The sequence below is a fragment of the Typopeltis vanoorti genome, chromosome 19 (genome assembly GCF_054136105.1).
Source record: "Typopeltis vanoorti isolate ZY-2024b chromosome 19, IOZ_Tvanoo_1.0, whole genome shotgun sequence".
NCBI classification, from domain to species: Eukaryota; Metazoa; Arthropoda; class Arachnida; order Uropygi; family Thelyphonidae; genus Typopeltis; species Typopeltis vanoorti.
In genome coordinates this window covers 21,610,812-21,633,984 of record NC_143567.1, presented here as the reverse complement: position 1 = coordinate 21,633,984, position 23,173 = coordinate 21,610,812, and the positions used below count along the sequence as shown (strand labels likewise).

The 23,173-nt window shown below is 36.0% G+C and overlaps 1 protein-coding gene across 1 annotated transcript in view; it reads right to left on the bottom strand.

Moving 5' to 3' along the window:
• Nup43 (nucleoporin 43) overlaps positions 1-23,173 on the bottom strand; it is a 120,183-nt gene that overhangs the window by 46,621 nt on the left and 50,389 nt on the right. The window lies entirely within an intron of this gene.

Genomic DNA, 23,173 nt, shown 5'->3' with positions numbered 1-23,173 from the left:
ACCCAACATCCGAGGCACCTCGGAAAAAATCACAAAAATCTTAAAAAAACAACTTCTTGTTACAGACCATATAAAAAATTGGCATCCCTTATCCGCTCTACTAAAGACCAACCTCCCCCCCCCCCCCCCCCCGACCTACCTGGTGTATACCAGGTCCCTTGCAGCTATAAGCTGTCCTACTTTGGCCAAACAGGCAGGACAGCAAATATCAGAATTTCAGAACACAACGACTACATCCGTTTTCACCAATACAGCCACTCTGGTCTTGCTAACCATGCGCTGGATACCTGCCATAGAATACGGTGGAAGAAAGCCAGGATAATACACCATAGCAAATACAGATATGAAAGGCTTTTCATGGAATCAGCTTCAGCCCTAAGAAACAATCCAACCCCCTCAACAAATTTGGCTGCATGAGACTTCCTCAAATTTGGGAAACCTACATCAGAAGACCTTCAGCCAAATCGCCCAAGAATACCAACATTGCCTGCTAGAGGGCACAATCAGAACTTTAGGAGAAATAATAGCTTTCTACTTCTTCCTCACTTACTGTTTTGTTGTGCCTGTGTGCATGTGTCTTGTACTTAAGCTCTTGAAAATGGCAACGTGACATTTCCGAAATATTGAAATATATTAAAATTTATATTAATGTATATCCTAGCACGTTGTAATTTCCTTAAATTATATAGTGAAAATGCATAACCAACGTCTAAGACTTTCCACGAGAATTAGGATTATCCACGGAGATGTTATCGCACGTAAAGCACGCCATTACGGTAAATTGAAGTTAAAGCTATCAAGACAACTGAATCGTCTAGCCTTCCTGAAGCGCTGACAGGATAACCAGGTAATGCCGAGATAACCGGCATTACCAGGATAACCACCAGGTAATGCCGGTTTCTCTTTGCAAAAGGCGCTTAGTATTTATTTTTCAAGCACCATTTCTCTTTGCAAAAGGCACTTTGTATTTATATCCGTGCCAGCCAAGCCTTACTCAGAGAACAAATTGCCGCCACTTGCCATTTCCTGAGTGAAGCTAACTCAGCTGTACAGGCACTGGAAGATGACCTTTCAAGCACCTTAAGCCATGAAATTTGGTCGATTTTATACAACATCTTGTGCACTGCAGCGGAGAAAGAATTTAAAAAAGTATGAGATCGACACATCAAAAAATTTGAAAATTTAAAAAAGGACGAGATCTCGAAACCGCAACTTCCTACCGAAACGGTAGTTAACCTGTCGTCACTTAGTGTGAATCCTGAAGCACTGGATGCCCTCGCACGTGGCCACAACTTCGTCATTGCGCCCAGAAGAACACCTGCTGAGGATATCATGATACGAATCGAACGCAAGATTCAACACCTTCCAAGCCACGTCGCCAACGATATTAGACTGGATGTAGCTTGTGTTCTGACCAAAGCTAAACCACCTAAAACCAACATGCCCAGTAAAGAAATTAAATCTCTATTAGAATTAAAGAAAAACAAGAAAATAATAATCACCAAAGCCGACAAAGGGAATGCCACAGTATATTACTTAACCAAAAAGATTACACAGGTAAGCTGAAATCTCTATGGTTAGATCGGGCCACTTACCTCCCCATCGAGTACAATCCCACCAACTCACAAATTAGAAAACTACACAGGCTCCTTAAGAAGGTCACTTCTTGGCCTGTGGAAATCACTAACAAATTAAAACCATATAACTCCATATCATTTATGGACTCCCAAAAATTCACAAGGAAAATGTGCCATTACGTCCCATAGTGGATGGCATTGATTACCCTACATACAAACTAGCTAAACATTTGGCCAAAGCTCTCTCACACTATACTGGCAACACACCTTCATACATAAAAAAACTCAGCCCACTTCAAAGCCAGCATAGAAAACCTTACACTCAAACACACTGACATAATGGTCAGTTATGATGTCTCCTCCTTATTCACAAAGTCAAACTTTGTGAATAAGGAGGAGACATCATAACTGACATCATAAGGATTCTTTGAGTGTCCCACATCCTTAGAGCTAATCCAAGCTAAATTTCCTCCCGATATCACAGCCCTATTTCAGTTCACAATGAACTCAGGTTATTTTGTTTGGCAAGGAAAATTCTACAAACAAATAGAGGGGACAGCCATGGGTTCCCCACTCTCCCCACCCTTGGCCAACTTTTATATGGAGACTTTTGAAGAGAAAGCATTAAACTCTGCCCCACAAAAACCAACCGTTTGGCTTCACTATGTAGATGATATATTCGCTATTTGGCCACATGGCTCTGATGCACTCCTCTCCTTCTTAACACACTTAAACAACCAACATCCCAGAATCAAATTCACCCTGGAAGAGGAAAAAAACCAACTGCATTCCTTTCGTAGACACACTAGTCACCAGCCAGCCTGATGGAACCTTGGTTTTCTCAGTATATAGAAAACCCACCCATACAGGCAGATACATTCACCAACAATCCCACCACCCCTCCTCACAACAATATGGAGTCATTAAGACACTACACAACAGGACTAAACTTATCTGCTCGAATGACAATGCCCTAACCACAGAACTAAACCACATTCTCAACACTTTCTCAGCCAATGGCTACCCCCCCCCCCAAAAAAAAATCCAAAAAATATCGAAATCAGTAAACCACAACCCCCCCCCTTCACAACAAGGATTACTCTAAATCCATCACCATACCCTACATCCGAGGCACCTTGGAAAAAATCACAAAAATCTTAAAAAAACAACTTCTTGTTACAGACCATATAAAAAATTGGCATCCCTTATCCGCTCTACTAAAGACCAACCCCCCCCCCCCCAGACCTACCTGGTGTATAACAGGTCCCTTGCAGCTGTAAGCTGTTCTACTTTGGCCAAACAGGCAGGATAGCAAATATCAGAATTTCAGAACACAAGGACTACATCCGTTTTCACCATTACAGCCACTCTGGTCTTGCTGACCATGCGCTGGATACCTGCCATAGAATACGGTGGAAGAAAGCCAGGATAATACAGCATAGCAAATACAGATATGAAAGGCTTTTCATGGAATCAGCTTCAGCCCTAAGAAATGATCCAAACCTCAATAAATTTGGCTGCATGAGACTTCCTCAAATTTGGGAAACCTACATCAGAAGACCTTCAGCGCAATCGCCCAAGAATACCAACATTGCCCGCTAGAGGGCACAATCAGGACTTTAGGAGAAATAATAGCTTCCTACTTCTTCCTCACTTACGGTTTTGTTGTGCCTGTGTGCACGTGTCTTGTACTTAAGTTCTTGAAAATGGCAACGTGACGTTGCCGAAATATTGAAATATATTAAAATATATTTTAATGTATATCCTAGTACATTGTCATTTCCTTAAATTATATAGTGAAAATTTGTTTAAATGAGTATATGTTTAAACCCTGCCTTTGTAAATTACCTTAGTGAAATTCTGAAGATTCCACAACTAGTTTAAACACCAAGATGGGCCAATCTAGAACTGTGATTTGATAAACAGAATAACCTTTGATGTTCAGAAATCTCCTTCTCTATTGAATGGCCTATCTGATCAAATTATAAAAGGTTTCATCTGTATAGCACTTAATATATACCTGACTTATAGTTAATGGAAGACTAAAAAATTGGATTGCTTATTTAAAGTTTGATAGTAGAAGAGAACTGAAGACTTCAGAAATAGTTATATATAGATGTATATATAAAATGTCAATTCTTTCACAATTGCCACAAAAAGATAAGGTAGATAAAATGTATATGCAGTTCTGTATTCCCCCCGCCTTTTCATAGGATAGTCTCTGTAGCTCAGTTGGTATAGAACAATTCATGTCCATTGGTTGGATATAGGTTCAAATGTTATCAAGGAAGCAGCTAATCTACAAAGGCGGCAAGATCTTTTTTCTCAGAACTTATTCATCTTTTTATTTTTCAAAGTGCACACATTTCTTGTAAGGCTCACACCAAATATGACAATCCAACACAAAAATATTAGAAAAAAAAAATTAATTCCAGAGCAAATTGGTCAAAAAATATATGCAACTGATAGCCAGAGCATGCAGACATGGATGAACCATGAAATCATAACAATATATTATGAAACCAAGTTACCTGACATAACAAGCCAGTGAGCCTAACACATATGGGGAAGATGACGTGAGATCTGATAGTACTAAGTCTGAAAATAAATAGCAAAAAAAAAATAATAATAAATAAAAAAAAATTTTTTAATTTTAAAAATGCTTCTTTATCTCTATCTATCTAAGTGTGTATGTGTTCAAAATGCCATGGGAATGCATCTTTCTTATTTTGGTCAGAAAGACCAATCAACAGAGTAGGTCAATGAACATCAACACTAGATTTAATGTAGCATAAGCATCAATTCCAAATTTGTCATTCAAGGTGGCCCTTGAATCCTCTGAAATGACACCAACCTAATTCAGAGAAGCAGTTCATCATCAATTTCCTGATATGTACCCTCAAGCAATATTCAGTCTACTATGATACCACCACATAATTAAGTTTATGTTATTATTAAAATCCTATCAACACATCTTCAAAAATTATGGAAAAAACTACCGTGTTAGAATAAAACTTCAGTTTAATATAAACCAAAATAATCACTCAATGTTTCGACCTTCACATTACGTTCATCATCTGGAGTATACACATATATACAAAGAAACAAGCTGCACTACAATCTACATGGTATGCTGAAGTTACGTTGATGCAGTCAACCGTTAAAACTACTGGCCTGACCTCTAGTTAAAAAAAAAAAACCCTTAATACATCAAAGCTAGAGTCCTGTTATTATTATTATCTATTAGGTTACAAACTAAATTAAGCTAGAGAGCAACATGTTCATACAAAAAGAATTTTACTCATATAAGTACGAGGGTGATCTGAAAAGTTCTTGCCCTTGACCATAGATGGCAACATTATCGGCAAGGTTTTTTTTTTTTTTCCAAGTTGGTACAACTGTCGTAAGCATCCATGTGAAATTGCAAGACATTCTATCAAGTAGTTTGTTTTATAGAGCTATCTGTAGCAAAAGTGTTGTCTGTATCCCTTTTATCCTTGAAATGGATAAAATTGAGTATCGTGCAGTTATAAAATTCTTTGTAAAAGAAGGTTTAATGCCAAAAGAAATTCATTCGAAGTTCATACAAGCTTATGGGCACTCTTCTACTTCATTTTCAACAATTAAGAAATGGGCTGCTGAGTTGGCCGTACCAGCCTTGAAGATGATCCACGTGAAGGACGTCCAAAAAGTGAAACAACACCAGAAATCATTGATCAAGTGCACAATATGGTATTGGATGACCAGCGAGTCAAAGTGCGTGAAATTGCTGAGACTAAGCATTTCAAAAGAACATGTAGGATATATTTCGCGTGAAGAATTGCATATGAAAAAGCTTTGTGCAAGATGGGTGCCACACTTGCTCACAGCAGATCAAAACCGCACTCACATGAAAATCTCTGAACAGTGCTTCGAGCATTTAACAAGAATAAAATTGATTTTGGGCATCGATTTATTACTATGGATTACTATGAAACTTGGATTCACCAGAATCCAAACAGCAGTCAAAAAACAGTGGAGAGAAGCCGATTGTTCAGCACCAAAGAAGAAAATAGATTCCATCAACAGGAAAGGTCATGATATCAGTGTTTTGGAATGCTAAAGGAATTTTGTTTGTTATTATCTTGAAAAGGATAAAACAATAACTGGGGAATATTATTCCAATCTTTTAACCAGACTAGAACGAAAAAATTCATGAGCAAAGATCTGATTTGCAGAAGAGAAAAATCATTTTTCAACAGGGCAATGCACCTGCCCACAAAGGTGTTTTGGCAATGGGAAAATTACGGGATCTGCACTATGAATTGTTGGAACATCCGTCCTATTCCCCAAATTTGGCTTCCTCTGACTTCTGTCTCTTCCCAAAACTAAAACTCTTCCTCGCTGGTCAGCATTTTTCTTCGAATCAAGAGGTGATTGCAGATGTAGAGGAGTATTTTGCAGATATTACTGAGAACCACTACAGAGACGGGATAATGGCACTGGAGTATCACTGAAATAAATGTATTAATCTTAAGGGAGATTATGTTGGAAAATAAAAATAATTTCGAAATTATAAATTCGTTTTTACATTGTTAGGCTGAGAACTTTTCAGACCACCCTCGTATAAAAAAAAACAAACCAGTATGAATGGTGGCCAATAAAAACTGAAAAATTGCTTAGAGCCCTAAAGTCAGAGTTTGCTGGAAAACTTGAAGAACTAAGTGGGCTGAATGAGTGCCATCCAGATTCTTGGGATTTTTATGCCACCATTATTGTTAAGATTAGGTTGGTTAATCAAAATTTCACAGGCTTCTTTGAATTTCCGTTCATACCAGGCTTTTTTATGATGTAAAGAACAGGTACTTTTCCAATCAGTTTGGTGTAGGGTGTTAAGAGCATGATCTCCCCATTGGCTAACTCCAGAGTTAGTCAATGGGGAGAGAAAATCCCTAGAGGAGATGAATATGTTTTTTTCATTTAGTCAAATCAAAAAATTTCATTTTTTTCATTTTTTCATTTCATTTTTCATTTCATTATATATAGGTCATTTTATAGGCATTAAGATTATAATGGTGTAGAATTCTAGTAATTTTTTTCTGATAAACCTTTAATATATGGGATAGCTATGGTTTTACTGTAATCTATATTATTTTTTAATGAAGTTTTATGAAGAACTTTATTAATAGTATTTTTGCTATAGCCATTATTTATAAATGTATTGCTAATAGTTCGTAATTCTTGTTTAAGGACTTGTTCATTAGAGCAAATTGTTATAGCTCTGTTTTTGAGGGTGTTAATCACTCCCAAGTTTTTGTGAAGGGTGGTGATACGAGTAAGCATGTATATATTCACTGGTATGTGTAGGCTTGGGGTAAACAGTGAAGGAAAGCCTGAGGGAAGACGTGTGACCAGTGTATTCCAGGAAAGGAAGCGAGTTCGGATTTCCAATTTCAATAGTAAACTGTATGCACTCATGTTGTTTGTTTAGGTGGCCAAGGAATGTGTTTAACGTTTGACAGCCATGTGGCCAGATAACGAAAACATCATATAAAAGTTTCCATATAAAAGTTAGCAATTGGGGGAGGAGACAGTGGTGAGCCCATGGCTGTACCTTCTTTTTGTAGGTAAAAATTATTTTGCCATACGAAGTGACTGGAACGTAGTATGTGGGCAAAGAGAGCCATAATATTGGGCAGAAATTTGATCTGTAAAAGAAGAATTGTGTCATTGATTGGGATGTCATTGATATTTGTAAAAAGGGTAGAAATGCCAAAACTGACTAATAAATCATCTTTGTTGTCCGCATGGTTAGCCTAGTGACTATGTGCTTTGCAATCATATGCCTGGGGAAGGAGTGTCATAGGTTCGATTCCCGTCGGCAAAGTGAGGAGCTTAGGGATCTTCCTCAGCCATAGCCAAGTTAGCCAGTCTTGGGCAGCAGGTTTTTTTTCTCCAGTTTATCTGGGATTTTTCATCCCACAAGCAGGCAAACCTGCCCCGTGAACACACACACACACACGGATCTACAGTCATAAATACTTAATCCCCCGTGAGGGGCTCAACTCGCCCCAGTAGGGAAGGGAGAGAAAAGGGAGGACACTCCATACAAATAAATAAATCATCTTTGTTGAGTGTTATGCTTTTAATTTTGTTTATAAAGTGTGTTTTCATGATATAGGAGAGGGGAATAACCTACCTACTCCTTGTGTGTTGATGCTAATTTCTTGGCTAGGTGATAATTAAGGATGTCTATACCCCTCAACTATCAGCTGAAGCATAAGGTTATGTGTACCTTGGGAACACCATATAATCTGGGAGAACAGGCATAATGGGTATTAGTTTTTTAACAGTGGCTGATGGCCAAGAAGTGACAGACTTAAGTAATTTCACAGTTTTTTCTTAATCCTGTTAGTCAGGTTATAGTTCACAAGTTGATAGGTGCTATTATCCAAGACTAGTTGATTCATCTGATTGATGTAAGTTGATCTATCAAAGATGACCATGGCATTACCTTTGTCCGATTTTTTTTATAATTATATCTTGATTAGCTTTTAATGACTTTACTGCTGCTAATTCTGTTTTTGAAAGAAATTTCTATAGCAAAAATACTATTAATGAAGTTCTTCATAAAACTTCATCAAAAAATAGTATAGAGTACAGTAAAACCATAGCTATCCCATACATTAAAGGGTTATCAAAAAAATTTATATAATTCTACACTATAATCTTAATGCCACTTTTAAACCACCTATAAAACTAAAAACCCATATTCAACTCCTCTAAGGATCCTCTCCTCCCATTGGCTCACCCTGGAGTTTATTGTATCTATTACACCTGTAATTTACCTTATATTGGGGAAACTGAACATACAATCCCTATCCGTAAAAAACAACACATTAAATTTAATAATTTTGGTGAAGCAAGACTCTCAGATCACACTCTTAACACCCTACACCAAACTAATTGGAAAAGTACTTGTTCTTTACATCATACAAAAACCTGGTATGGAAATTCAAAGAAGCCTCTGAAATTTTGATTAACCGACCTAATCTTAACAATAATGGTAGCATAAAAATCCCAAGAATCTGGATGGCACATATTCAGCCCACTTAGTTCTTCAAGTTTTCCAGCAAACCCTGACTTTAGGACTGTAAACAATTTTTCAGCTTTTATTGGCCACCATTCATACTGGTCTGTTTTAATTTATGAGTAAAATTTTTTTTTGTATGAACATGTTGCTCTCTAGTTTAATTGAATTTAATTTTGTAATCTAATAGATAATAATAACAACAGAACTCTAGCTTTAATGTATTAAGTTTTTTTTTTTCACCAGAGGTCAGGTCAGTGTCTGTGTGCATCGCAACCATATGCCTGGGGAAGGAGTGTCCTAGGTTTGATTCCTGTCAGTGACATGAAGAGCTGAAGGATCTTCCTTAGCCAGCCAAGTTAGCTGGTCTTGGGCGTTCAGTTCATCCTGGGGGTTTTCATCCCGCAAAGCAGGCAAACCGGCCATGAGAACTCAACATTACGGACATAGGATACACCGGGGAGTAGGGCTGATCACCTTATCCTGTGAATGGTTTGAGGTCCGATGATTAACTAACCCTCAACACCGCAAGGTAAAAGATGAAAAAAGAAAGATTAGATGAGGTCAGACTAGTAGTTTTAACGGTTGACCAAATGAATGTAACTTCAGCATACCATGTAGTGCAGCTTGTTTCTTTGTATATATGTGTATACTCCAGATTTCGACCTTAATGTGAAGGTCGAAACATTGAGTGATTATTTTGGTTATTATTAAACTGAAGTTTTACTTTAACACGGTAGCTGTTTCCATAATTTTTAAAGATGTATCTGATCACCGTGTAAGCATGAAGGAAAGGAATATCCTATCAACAATTTTGCTCCAAATTAGTCTATTACTTGTGAGCACTCTGATACTGTCGTATCTAACATTTTTTGCTACTAAGGCACTTCTGTCTGAATTAATCCACCTAGACCTTGGTCTTCCTCTGAGTCTCTTTCTTGTGATCTTAGTTGCAAATAAATATTGAAATAAAGGTCAAAACTACTCCAGGTAGTGACCCTTCCCATAATGCATAGCATTATACATGTCCATAAGGATATGTGCATTGCATTATGGGATACTGTTGCATTATTGGAAACTAAGGCAATTGATGTGAAGTCATTAGTCTTTATATACAAGTAAGTCCAGTCATGAAGTTACTTCACAAGCAAACTGTTTGCTTACACTTGGATAAAGGATGAAATCAAGAATATAATTTCTTGGCATCTTTAATTTATACCTATTCTGCTAATGTTTCCTCACCAATTTTATTTAAGTGGCCATGCCTTAGATCAGTCTTGCTCACACATTCTTGAATGCTAACAATGTCAAGTCCCTTTCTAATATATTTATTTTTAATATGATTCTACCATTTATACCATCTGTTCACTCCCCTAATCTTTCTCAGAATTCAAATCTGTCATCTCTGGTCTTTGATCAAGTTCTTTATTTTTAACCCAACTCTCAGATCCATAACTTGAAATTGGTTTGAACATCATCTACTATATACTGCTAGTTTGGTGTTTTAGCTAATTTCTCTTGTATTCCATATAAATTTATTCAGCTGGCTCCTGACCATACCAGCTTTGTTTATTCTGTTGTCGATTTCCAAATTCAATTTGTCATCTTCAATAAAAACTGTGCCTAATTAGTTGAAATATTTTACTACTGCTAGAGGTTCATTTCTCCATTTCTAAGCTTTTCAATAGACTCCAGAACATTTTGCCACCTTCAAGATATTTTCTATATTCTTACTGAAGTCTTCCCATGACTTTTGTTTAGTTAATTTTACACATAGCTCTCTTACATTTTTCTCTGTATTTTTAGTGCATCTGTTGACTTATTTGCTAGGAACTCTGAATGATATCATGTCCACGACTGCCTCTTTATCTTCAGTTTTAAACATTTTGTGTCCACCATGGTGTTCTCATTTTTCTATTTATGCAGATATCTTTATCACATACCTCCCTAGCTGAATCAATCAATGTTTTCTTCAGAGTTGCCACTGAGACTTCAAGGTTTGATTCTTGTTTTCCAATAGTTTCATTTTTTCTTCAATAACATTTATATAACTGAGTCTGCAGTTTACCTGTAAAAGCTGCTCAACTTTAATTCTTCTTAAAACTGTCTTATATAGTGATCTTTTTAATGTGATATCCATTTTTATCCTACTTTCGCATTAAAGTTATGCTCATTTCCAATTTCAGATCCTTTGTATTCATATCCTGATCAGAAATCCAGACAAATTCTTTGTCTCGTTAATGCCAATTATGTCCACATTGAATTTGCAGAAGTAGAAAAGTACAATTTCCTTTCCATTAATACTCCCTATATTGATGGTTCTTAATTTCAGCTATTCAGTTCTTCTGAAGGCTGTTACATTACCTTGAATTGAATTAAAATAGTGCAGTAACATTCTAGGAATGCCTGATTTGGAGCTGTAGCCAGTTGTACAGTAGGTGTGCACTATAACAAACACCACTATAACAAAATGAACTAATGAACTAAGGAAAAGCCAAGAAGCCAGGAAGGTTTAAAAAGATGAACATGGGATTTTTTTTTTTTTCATTCTGGTTTAACAACCAAAAGGAAAAATACTATCCACAGTGATGGCATTAAACCTGTCCCACAGAACTAATACTATTTTAAGCTTGCTACTGCAAACAGTAAAAGCTCAAACCTTCATGATGTATTTTCTAGCAAATGACATTACAATCAGTATACAAAGGAAATGGAAAGAACTATAGGATGATCAAAATTAGAGCATCCCTATTTAAGGCCATGTAGGGTGCCATCCAGTGATCCAAATGTTACAAAACTTTGTGCGATGCAGAAGCAATATTTGAGATTAAAAAATAGTAGTTCCAAAATTCACCACCAGATGGGTGCAGTAAACACCAAACGTACAGGTGTTTACTACAAATCAACAGGTGCCAGGAAGGTTTAAAAAGATGGACACGTGATTCCCCCCCCCCCCATTCTGGTTGTTAATATCATCCACAGTGATGGCATTAAACTTGCCCCAGTGTGCTTTGCTTGTGAAGCTGTACTACCTAAACAACTGCAATGCTGTTACTGCATTCCATGAATTTTACTGCCTGAACAAATGATGAAGTCCACTATCTCCATGTGCTCTGTGATGAATAGTTAGTCGTTTTGAAGCAAGAGGATAATTTGAAAAAAAGGATTTGAAGTTTGAGACCTCTGCCAGGTTTAAAACCTGGCAGAGGTCTCAAACCAATCAGTTCACAACAAGTGAATGAAGTTGTTACTGCTATTGTGGAGCAGCCCATGAATAATAGTTCTGGTTCCTGCAGTACACATGCTATACCAAGATGCAAGGATGTGCCTTACACAACTGTTTGGAAAATTCTATTGAAAATTATGCATTTCTATCCATTCAAGATAACTCTGACACAGGAGTTGCACCTGCAGGACTTGGAAAGGTGGCTAACATTCATTTTAACATTCCTTCCTTGAGTGGAGTTGGATGCTGAGTGGCTGTGGATGATTTTGTGGGGGGATGACTCACTTTTATATGAACTGAGCTGTGAATACCAACAAATGCCAGGTATGGGCTATGCAAAACTTGCATGCAATTCAACAAATTCCTTTGCATTCACCCAAAGTTATTGTCTGGTGCAGGTTTACAGCTTCATTTATCATTGAACCATCCTTCTTTGAGTACATTCACTCAGATCGTGTGACTTGCTTGGTTACTGCTGAGATGTATCGCAATATGATAAGCAATTTTGTTGTGTCACAGCTACAGCAGTGGTTGTGTATGGATTCGGTCATTTTCATGAAGGATGGGGACCCTCTACACAATGGTTAATCTGTACAGGAGGTTCACTGTGAACATTTCACAGAAGCCAGAGTGATCAGCCATGAATTTCCCATGCCCATCTCGTTCACCTGATCCCCCCCCCCCACCACGACTTCTGGCTCTGGGAATTTCTCAAAGACAGGGTTTATCAGGATCATCCTGATAACTTGCCAGCATTGTAGGACAGCATAATGCAGCATATATGCAACATCAATCCCAATCATCTGCGTTTTGCCATTGAACACTGTGCAAAGAATGCAGTTGGTGGCATACTGGGAAGGGCAGCACATTGAACAGTACATGTCCATGAATGCATAATGGAAGTGAATAAAAATACATTATTTATGCTTGGGTTGCTTTTCTCCATCTTACACTAACAGAAAAATTACATCTATATTCTGTACATCATAGAGCATCCATGGTGGTGAATTTTGGAACTATTTTTTTTCTCAGATATCGCTTCTGCATGACACACAATGTATTAATACAAAGTTTCACAACATTTGTTGGATCACAGGGTGGTGCTTCTCAAGGCTTTAAACAGGGTTACTTTAATTTTTATCACCCTGTATATTATAAATAAAAGGAAATGGCTGAAAACTGTATACTGATGGGAGACCACAAAGCACTGACAGGAACTAAAGCACACAAAAACAACATGAAAAAAAAATGCAAACAATAATGGGTGATGTATACATTCACTGGACATCAGATGTCATATGGTCACTCTGTTCCTAGGTGATGCCTCACCAGTCCTGTTATATGCCCTTCTGGAGGATTCAACTTTCTGAAGATCAGTCACTTCAGACACACCATCCATCCATCCATCCAACTCACTGAGGGTCTACTCCTTTTTTCCCCCCAGGAACTTTACATTCTATTACTGTTTTGAGAAGTCCTCCTTCTATCCTTTCAATGTGTCCAAAGTATTTCAGCTTTCTTCTGTCAACATCTTTTAAGTTCAACAGATCCTTTCTAGCACCCATTCATTCGACCGCCTCTCCATATATAATATTCTCAACAGCCTTTTGTAACACCATGTCTCAAAAGTGGCTATCCTTTTCCTATCAGACTTTAGGTTCCAAGTCTCACATCCGTAAGTTGCTGTTGGAAAAACAGCTGCATCTAGAATCCTCAGCTCTGTTCGAGATAGATCCATCCTTCCAAATTTTAAACAGGTCTCTGACCACTGTTTTAGACATTCCTAATCTTCTTCTGATGTCTTCTGAATAGCAATTCTAAACATTAATGAATTCTTCACAAAAATAGATTCCAGGTATTCAAACTTGCTGACTTCCTCAATTCTTTCTCTGTTACGATACACTCTTTCCTAAGAACCATAATGTTTGTCTTACCAGGATTGAGTTGAAGTCATCTGTTCTTACTGATCTCATTAACTGTGTCAAGTATTCATTCTAGTTCTTCCTTGTCATTACAAAGGAGTACTGTATTATCAGCACATCTCAGATTACTGATCAATCTACCACATATCCTAATTCACATGTTAAACTCATCCAGTGCTAAATGCATGATGTCCTCAGCATAGACACTAAATAAATGAGGAGAAAGTAGGCAACTTTGCCAAACTCCCTTGCTAACCTGAAACCAATCAGTTAATAAAACACCTGTTGTTACCATAGCTACTTGCTCACCGTACAAGTTAACTATAATCCTGATAATGTGTTGATGAATATGCTGAACACGATCAAAAGCTTTGGAAGTGGTCTATAAAACACATTACCATCATCATCAAATTCCTACCACATACCCTCAAGAGGTGTACAGGATATGATAGTACTACATGAAAAATTTACATCATTACTAACTTCCTATCTACAATTTTCCTCCAAATCAGTCTGTTACTTGTCAAGACTCCAACATTATCCGATCTTATATTTCTATCGTCTAAGGCACATTGTACCATAGCAATCCACCTATATCTTGGCCTTCCTCTGGGTCGTTTTCCTGCCAACCTGGCAGAGAACACTTGTTTTGCTAATCTTTCATTGCCCATTCTGTTTAAGTGACCATATCACCTGAGATTAGCTCTGCTAACACATTCCTGGATGCTGACAACATCAAGTTCTTTCCTAATATCCTCGTTTTTAATATGATATTGCCATTGATGTCATCTGTTCACCCCTCTATTCTTTATCAGGACTCTCATATCTGTGGTTAAGTCATTTATTTCTGACCCAGCTCTCAGATCCATAAGTTAAAATTGGCTTGAATACTCTCTTGTATACAGCTAATTTAGTGTTCTAACTAATTTCTGATTCCATATGAATTTATTCAATTGACTTCCTACCATACCACCTTCTTGATTCTGTTGTCTATTTCCATATTTAATTTATCATCTTCAGTAAAAATCATGCCTAAGTAGCTGAAATGTTTTACTTGTTCCACAGGCTCTCCATTTACAATGCAGTTGACATTTTCAACGATTCTGCCTATTTTCATTGTCTTTTTATTGCTGACCTTCATACCATATCTATTACAACAGTTATTCAATTTAGTCAGGGAATCTTGCAGACTCATAGTGGATTTATTTAGAAGTATAACATCGTCTGCATAAAGCAAAGAGCTGACATTAACATCTCCAATTTTGATATCATGTTTAATACCACTTTCCTTCATAATGTTATTGTTGGATCCTACTTCGTCTTTATCTGTACCTTGGATCCGACATGTTATTTACTACGATGTTCTTAACCTAAAAATAGTTGCTAGTTGGTTTCTAATTCAAATATAGAGAAAATTTATATTTAAAGACTGCGCCACTCTATATCTGAATTAGTTCAAGAATTGAAGAAAAATCAACCCTCAACTATTTCTCCTTAATATATATACTGGCCGAGTATATTTGACTTACTTAATTTACCCGCTTTGGTTCGAATATTTTATGAATGGTGCAGTAAAAGAGATTCAGGCAAAATACAACTTTTGATTAACAAAAACAAACATTTAATATAAGCTATATAACACATACATAAATTCTACTTCTAATTTAAACAATAAAAACAAGTCAAACATTAAGCCAAGTCAATCACATTAGTTCAACCTTCCAAGCCTTCACATACACTTTCTCAGCTTCTGAGTTACAAAGTTCCTACACATATATAAATATAATAGAACTTCCTATCTAATCAGTTTTCACACACTTCTCAGTCATGCTATAAGTTCAAAATATCGCAGGCACTAATAGTTGAAAATATCTCTCTAACAATTCTTAACTTCAACTCTCAATCACGAAGTTTCCACAGTTGAGGTTAGGTTAAGCGTAGCGTAATTAACACTCAATTCTTCAAGCATTGAAATAATACACTAAGATAGTCCTTACCGGAAATAGTTCCTAGTACATCAAATACGTTGTGAGCAAACTTTTAAATTATTTTTATTTCACTTAAGAACACATCTACAAGACTTATCCACAGTCATAATTAAAACACTATCAATCGCGCTTCAGAAATCCAGACATTGACTGCAGGGTACTTCAACTATCCTTGTTACCACTCATAAACTAATTAAAACACTGTGCGGTTCTCCTTAGGGCAAATCGGAAATAAGCCGCAATTCTAGACCAACTGGGTTTATTCAGAATTCTTCCTTGAACGTCCAGCTTTTTATATTATCCGATTACAGCATCAATTTCCCTTTTATTATTACTGCTGGCTTCACTTTCAGCTAACTATAAAATTCACTTCGTCCTTGCTCACTTATAAAAATTATCCTCTTAACTCCTGCCCTTAAGAACCTTTCATTTACTTCTACTTCTCTAGTTTATGCCCTTGCTTCCTTTCACTTCCAAGTTTCCGTCCCAACTCTCTCTTGTTACCTCTTATATTTTTTTATTATTCTTTTTCCAGCCCTCTCTCTGTTCCACTCGCGCTCGTTTATTTCACGCATTTCCATGACAACAAATAAACGTAAACATTTTCGCTAACGTTACATAAGGTTATACCACTACATTCAGTTATTACATAATGTTAAACTTTCACAAACAAGAATAAATAGAATATTTGCATTTCAATAAATGCGTAGTTAAATTACAAATACAAGTTCTTATAATATTGACATAACAATAAATAAAATAGCTTAATAATATTTAATACAGAATCTTATTACTATTAACACATATCTTTGATTAAACAATTAAATATTAGATACAATTAAGGTAATTACATGATATCAAATTATAATTTAAGTTATTTACATTAAATAATATTTACAAATGTAGCCTTTGTGATGGAAGATCATGTTGGATTCTGAAGCAAATAATAATTACTCTAATATCTACATAATCAGAATCCAACATTATCCACATAGATAATGAATAACAGAGGGGATAATGTACACCCTTGTCTTACTCCAGATTTAACATTAATCCATCTTCCTGTACTTCCTTCAATTCTAACTGCTGACTTACAACTCAAATACAGACTAAGTATTGCATGATATAATGCCACATTGACACCATATAACTGAAGCATATTGAATAGCTTCTCTCTTGGTACCTTGTCATATGCATTTTCCAGATCGACAAAACTTAAATACAGATTTTTGTTATATTCCCATGATTTCTCCACTATTTGTCGTAAAGTGAAGATCTGATCCTGACAGCCTCTATTTGGCCTAAATCCAGCTTGTTCTTCACCAAACTTTTCTTCCACAATCCTTCTCAACCGTTTCTCGAGTATACCAGCATAAATCTTATCAGGAATACTTATTAGTAGAGAAATACCTCTGTAATTCTCACATCAAATTTTATTTCCCTTTTTATATATGGGTACTATGAGAGCTCTACCCCAATCATCAGGAATTTGCCCCTCTGTCCAGGGCCTTCTGAACTATGCAGTGCAGCCACTGTAAGACTTTCATACCACCAGCATTTCTGGTCGAATATCATCTACTCCTGCTGCCTTTCCACATTTCAAGCCTTTGATGGCTTTTTCTACTTCAAATATGGATATGTATTCCTGACTGTATGCCTGTTGAGTGTTTTTTTACCACTGTACTATCACTGCTTGTTTCATTTAGCAATTTTTCGAAGTAATTACTCCATACTTCAAGGATATCTTTTTCTCCAGTTTTCATGTCACTTTTATCATCTCTAACTCCTTTTACAGCACTCTTTTCTCCATTTCTAAGCTTCTTCAACAACCTCAAAATTATCTTGCCACCTTCTTGATATTTATTTTCTATGTTCTTGCCAAAGTCCTCCCATGACTTTTGTTTAGCTAGTTTTACACAGTGTTTAGCTTTCTTACATTTGTCTCTGTATTCTCTAAGAGCACAAGCTGACTTATTTGCCAGGAACTTTTGATGTGCTTTCTTCTTTTCCTTCACTGCCTCTTTAAACTTCCTGTGTCCTCCATGGAGTTCTGATTTTTCTATCCTTGCACACAACCTCACCACATGCCTCTCTGGCTGAATCAATCAGGGTTTTCTTCAAGTTTGAGAACAAGGTTCCTGTTCTCAAACTCTTTCATTTTTTCTTTAATAATCTTCGTGTATTTTAGTCTACAGTTCACATCTGAGAGCTTCTCAACTTTTATTCTATTTAAAACTTTCTTACATGTAATTCTTTTTCAATATGAAATTCAATTTTATCCTGCTCAAGACTAAATAGTGATCACTTCCAATTTTAAATCCTCTGTACATTCTGGTGTTCTGCACCAGGGAGAAAACATCACTAACAACAACAACATAGTCAATGAGACTTTTCTTATTCCTTGCCTCTTCTCTCCATGTGAATTTGTGCACATTTTCATGTTGGGAAATTGTGTTAATAATAACCAGTCCATGTCCTGAGCAGAAATCCAACAGTATTTGCCATTATTATTAGCTTTGCTCTTTTCTCCAAATTTTTCCAAAATATTTTTGTATGTCTGACAATCATTTCCTACTCTGCTATTTAGATCCCCAACAAGGACCAACTTTTCCTTTTTCATTGTGTCAGTTGCTTTCCCTAAAGACAAAAAATTCCTCCATTTCTACTTTAGTAGTACCTTCTGTGGGACCACAGGCACAAATAAGTCTCATTGTCCAGTTCCCCATTCTGATATTTGCCCACATCACTCTACTTGAGACTGCCTGCCATAAGAAGATTAGCCTCGTATTTAGTGTTGAATACTATGACTACCTCTTCTTTTCCTTTATTGTCATTGCCTGAATGTATTTTGTATATTTTGTATATATTGCTCAGGTAGATCTCGCCAGTTTTTGTCTTTTTTGTTTCAGTCATCCTTATTATGTCGATCTGGTACTTATCTAATTCCTCAGTTAGCTCCATTTCTTTGCCATTCAGGCTTCTTATGTTGATAGTACCGATCTTTAACTCTGGTGATGTTGAGTTGGGGTGTGTTCCAGTAGCTGACTTTTTGCTGTTCACCCTAGTTCCCTGGCCCTGGCGAAAACAACGGAGGCCTTATTTAACCAGGCTACGCCCCAGCTGGCATGAAATTTTGTCATGTTGTACCATCATTTTGTATTCTGGTTTAAGCCAATAAGAATACAATTTGGTCGGCTAAATCCCAAATTGCCAGCCCATCCTCATTCGTTCAGTATCCAGGTAGATACTCAACAGGGTGCACCACAAGACGGTGAGGATTGGACATTAGGTCAGAAGTCCCGGTTCTCTGCATTCCTTTAAAGGCTATGTGGAGGTCTCCTCTCAGTTATACAGCTTTGACCCTTAAGCACCCCAACACATTACTATAGGAAGTCTAAATTCTTTATACTTTCAATGATCTGTCTAAGGCAAAAGATCTTATCTCTGGCACCCTTGCCTTTCCTAAAACCTGCTATTTCATCCAGTATCCCTGCCTCAACTTTGGCCTCAATCCTATTTAGAATGATCTTTAATAAAATTTTGGTTCCATGAGATATTAAATTAATAGTTTTTGCAATCCTTCATCCCTCTCTTCTTGTACAGTGGTATAAAAACTGACTTCTTCCAGTCTCTAGGCCATAATTCTGTCTCTCATATTGTTATAATCAATCTATGAAATAATCTTATCCCTTCATCCAATATGACCTTAATTAACATTGCTGGGATTCCATCTGCAGATGGGGCCTTACTGTTGTTAAGCTGCCTAAGTGGAGGAGGTTCCAAATTGAAATTTTAATGGTGGGAGGGTTCCTGTAAATTTTCCTTATCCTCTTTCCTGTACAGGTCCTCACAGTACTTTTTTTCTGTTTCGACTTCCAGTTCTGTTAGTACTTCCATTCCTGTCTTTGATGATATTCAATTTGGGCTTAAAATTATGCTTTAGTCATGAACTAAATGAAATATCCTTTTAAATTGTGCCTCTTCATCTGGTGCTCTATCTCTTCACATTTATTAAGATAAAAATTTTCCTTGTCCTGTGATTGCTTTTCCAACTTCTCTATGCAAATCTCTTATATTCTTCAGTCCTTGTGTCTCTTTGTTTCACTAGCTGCCCTCATTCAATCAGATCCCTATTTATCTGATTGAAAGAGGACAGCTGGTGAAAGCTTCTCTAATGTTTCTCTATAAATAGAGAAACATTAATCATAATGTTTCTCTATTATGCAATTTTCAAATGAACTGCAGTTTTCTGTTGCTGAAAAAAATATAATTAAAAGGTTTGAAATTTGAGTCGTTATCAGTTCATGTTTTATTTGAAGGATTCATTATCCTTAAAACTATTCTAATTTGGAATTTTTAAGCTAAATTTTGGATTTTAATAGTACAGTCTGCACATATTTAGTTCATTATGAAGATTTGCTAAGTGACATTATATTACTGTAACATTTCAGGTGAAGAAAAACTCACCTGAAAGGGAAGGAGTCAAGGTTATAATAGAAGATAGAGCTAGGTTAATCTCCTAGGTTATGCTTCTTCTAAATTCGAAATACAATGTCATAATCTGGATGGCATCAAAATATGATATACAAGCAAAATCAGAAGACTTGTATAAAAATAGTTGAAATGATTGGTCTTAAAATAAATATAACTAAAACAAAAGTTCTTAAACTAAACAGCAAATGCTACAAAAAAATTAAAATCAATCAACATGCTATAGAAGAAATTAAGAATTTTACATACTTAGGAGCAAATGTAGAAGACACTGAAATGGAACTGACAGAGATATAAAGCAAAGAATGACAAAAGCTAATACCTTTCAGGAAATGAAATAATATATGGAAATCCTTCAAATATCATAATAAAACCAAAATAAAATAGAATAGAAATAGTTATGTTAAGGCTGTATTATTATATGGATCAGAGACATGGAAGATGGCCAAAAAACAGAAAGCTAAATTAATTAGTTTTCGAACAAAATGTCTGTGTAAAACATTAAAAATATTTCTGCCCTAACATATAACAAATGATATAAGCTGACTGAACAAAAAAGCATAACTGATGAAATAAAAAAAAAAGATGGAAATGAATTGAACACGTACTAAGAATGCACAGCAGAGAGAGAGAGAGATTCTTAGAGTGGCTCTGACATGGATCCCAGAAAGAAAAAAGGGCCTAAATTCATTTAGCAGAGAATGACAGAAAAGGAAAGAAGAATGGCTGGCTGAAGATAAGTGAACAGCATCAGTTTATGAAAGCTAACCATCACTGGGTCTCTCTTTCCAGTTAGGAAGATGACTTGTTCAATATCAGCTGTACACATTGCCCCTCTGCTTACAGTGACTAAAATAGGCTGATTAATCGTATCACTTGTGTCCTTTCTATCTCTCTTTGTAATTGGAGGTGACCAATTAAGTTGACTAATTGAGATTGAAATTTAAAGTTATTGATTTTAATGATAAAGACCACACATATTTAGTTCATTATGAAGATTTCAAGAAAGTGACAGTCCTGCATTTTCATTTCATACTCTTCTAGTGTTCTTAGGTCTCCATTTCTGTTGGCATTTGTAATTTTCATGTTGTGCTTCTTATTCTTTCTGTATGGTTCCTGTAAATCCTTTGTGTTTTGTTATCAATATACAATTTCCTTTTCTTGGTTATTTCCATTGTTCTATCTCCCACCATTTCTTCTATTCTGTTTCCTGTCATTTTCTTTGTTTTATGGGAATGAAGCATAGAGATCACCCCCCCCTACCCCACCCAATTCACTATAGCAAAACTTGTGCTATACCAAACTATTTCTCTGGTTCTCCAGGGATTTGCTATAGTGAGTGTCCACTTTACAAGTTGTTCCATATATAATTTAAATGTTTTTATCCACAATGAGGACAGAATCAATTAATCATCCTGAAATATTTGTTCCCCCATTAATTTATCAGCAATTCGTATTTTTTATACTGTGTGTACATGTTATTGAAGCACACATTATTAACATACAGCATATGTCAAAATTTGTAACAGTGACACCTGTTATCACTCCAGTTTTACATTGAATATCACTACTTTTATTCAACAGGATAAGCCCTATCAAATTTGAAGCATTAATGAAAACACTAGAGTATAGGCATAGCCCAGTCATACAACACATTAGGTTTCAAACCATTGTCGTATAGCAAATCACTAACAATTTTTTTTTACTTGAAGATGCATATGATAGCTTAATAATGCTTTTTTAATGTAAATGATATATAAATAAAGCATCTATTTGCATAAATTATGCAAACAAAAAATTTTAAATAATTTTCACGAACTTGAGTTTTTCTGAATAGCTTTGCTTAAGGGAAGGAACACGCTAACCAGCATTGTTATCAATCTACATCATTAAAAGTTTTTCAATTTCAGCAGTAAGATTATCACGTTTATGGTTAACTGTAGTATTATTATTATAGCACTTTTAACAGTGTGCAAGATAAGTTTAGCCTGCAACTTATTTCAGTGTTGGATACACCATCATCACTAAATTTAATCATTTTAATTTTAGTACGTAATGTAATAGGTTTATGCATCTTCTTCTTTTCAATGGCACAACAGCACCCTTACTTTGTATTGTATATGCCATTATTAACAATAATAAAATAATAGTTATAAATATATAATTCATAGTTATTTATATAATTTATAAATATATAATTGCTATGCCTGTGATTTAGTGTTCATAAATATGAACACTAAAAATAAACTGAGTTCATGAATACTGTTCACAAAAATGTCATATAAGTGGATAGTAGTAGAGCAGTAGCAATATCTGTCATAAGGCAGGATATTACTGTACTTGAAAATAGCAAATAATTCCCCCCCCCCAAGAAAAAATAATAATAATATCCACCCACTGCAGAAATCACTATAGGTTGCATTGTTTAACCAGTTTCAACCAATATTGAAATGTACTTCATAAAAATTTCATTACAATCAGAAGAAAATGAAGAGGAGATCACCTTTGCAGACATTGCTCAACGTTGTTCAATCAAATTTGGAATGCAGTTGCAATTTACGTTGCTGTAAGTCCCATAAAAATGTTAGCACAATCATACTAATTTATGATACATGAAGGGGATGTAAAACAAAGAGAAGAAAGCAACATTCCAAAGACCCTACACTGTTCAACAGGTTATTGCTCTTATGCTTTACCTAGTTCATCTAAACAAAAAATGAGAATGGGCTGGCAATTTGGGATTTAGCTGACCAAATTGTATTCTTATTGACTTAAACCACAATATTAAATGATGGTAAAACATGAGAGAATTTCATGCACGCTGGGACATAGCTCGGTTGAACAAGGCCCCCGTTATTTTCACCAGGGAATCAGGGCGAACAGCGAAAAGTCAGCCACTG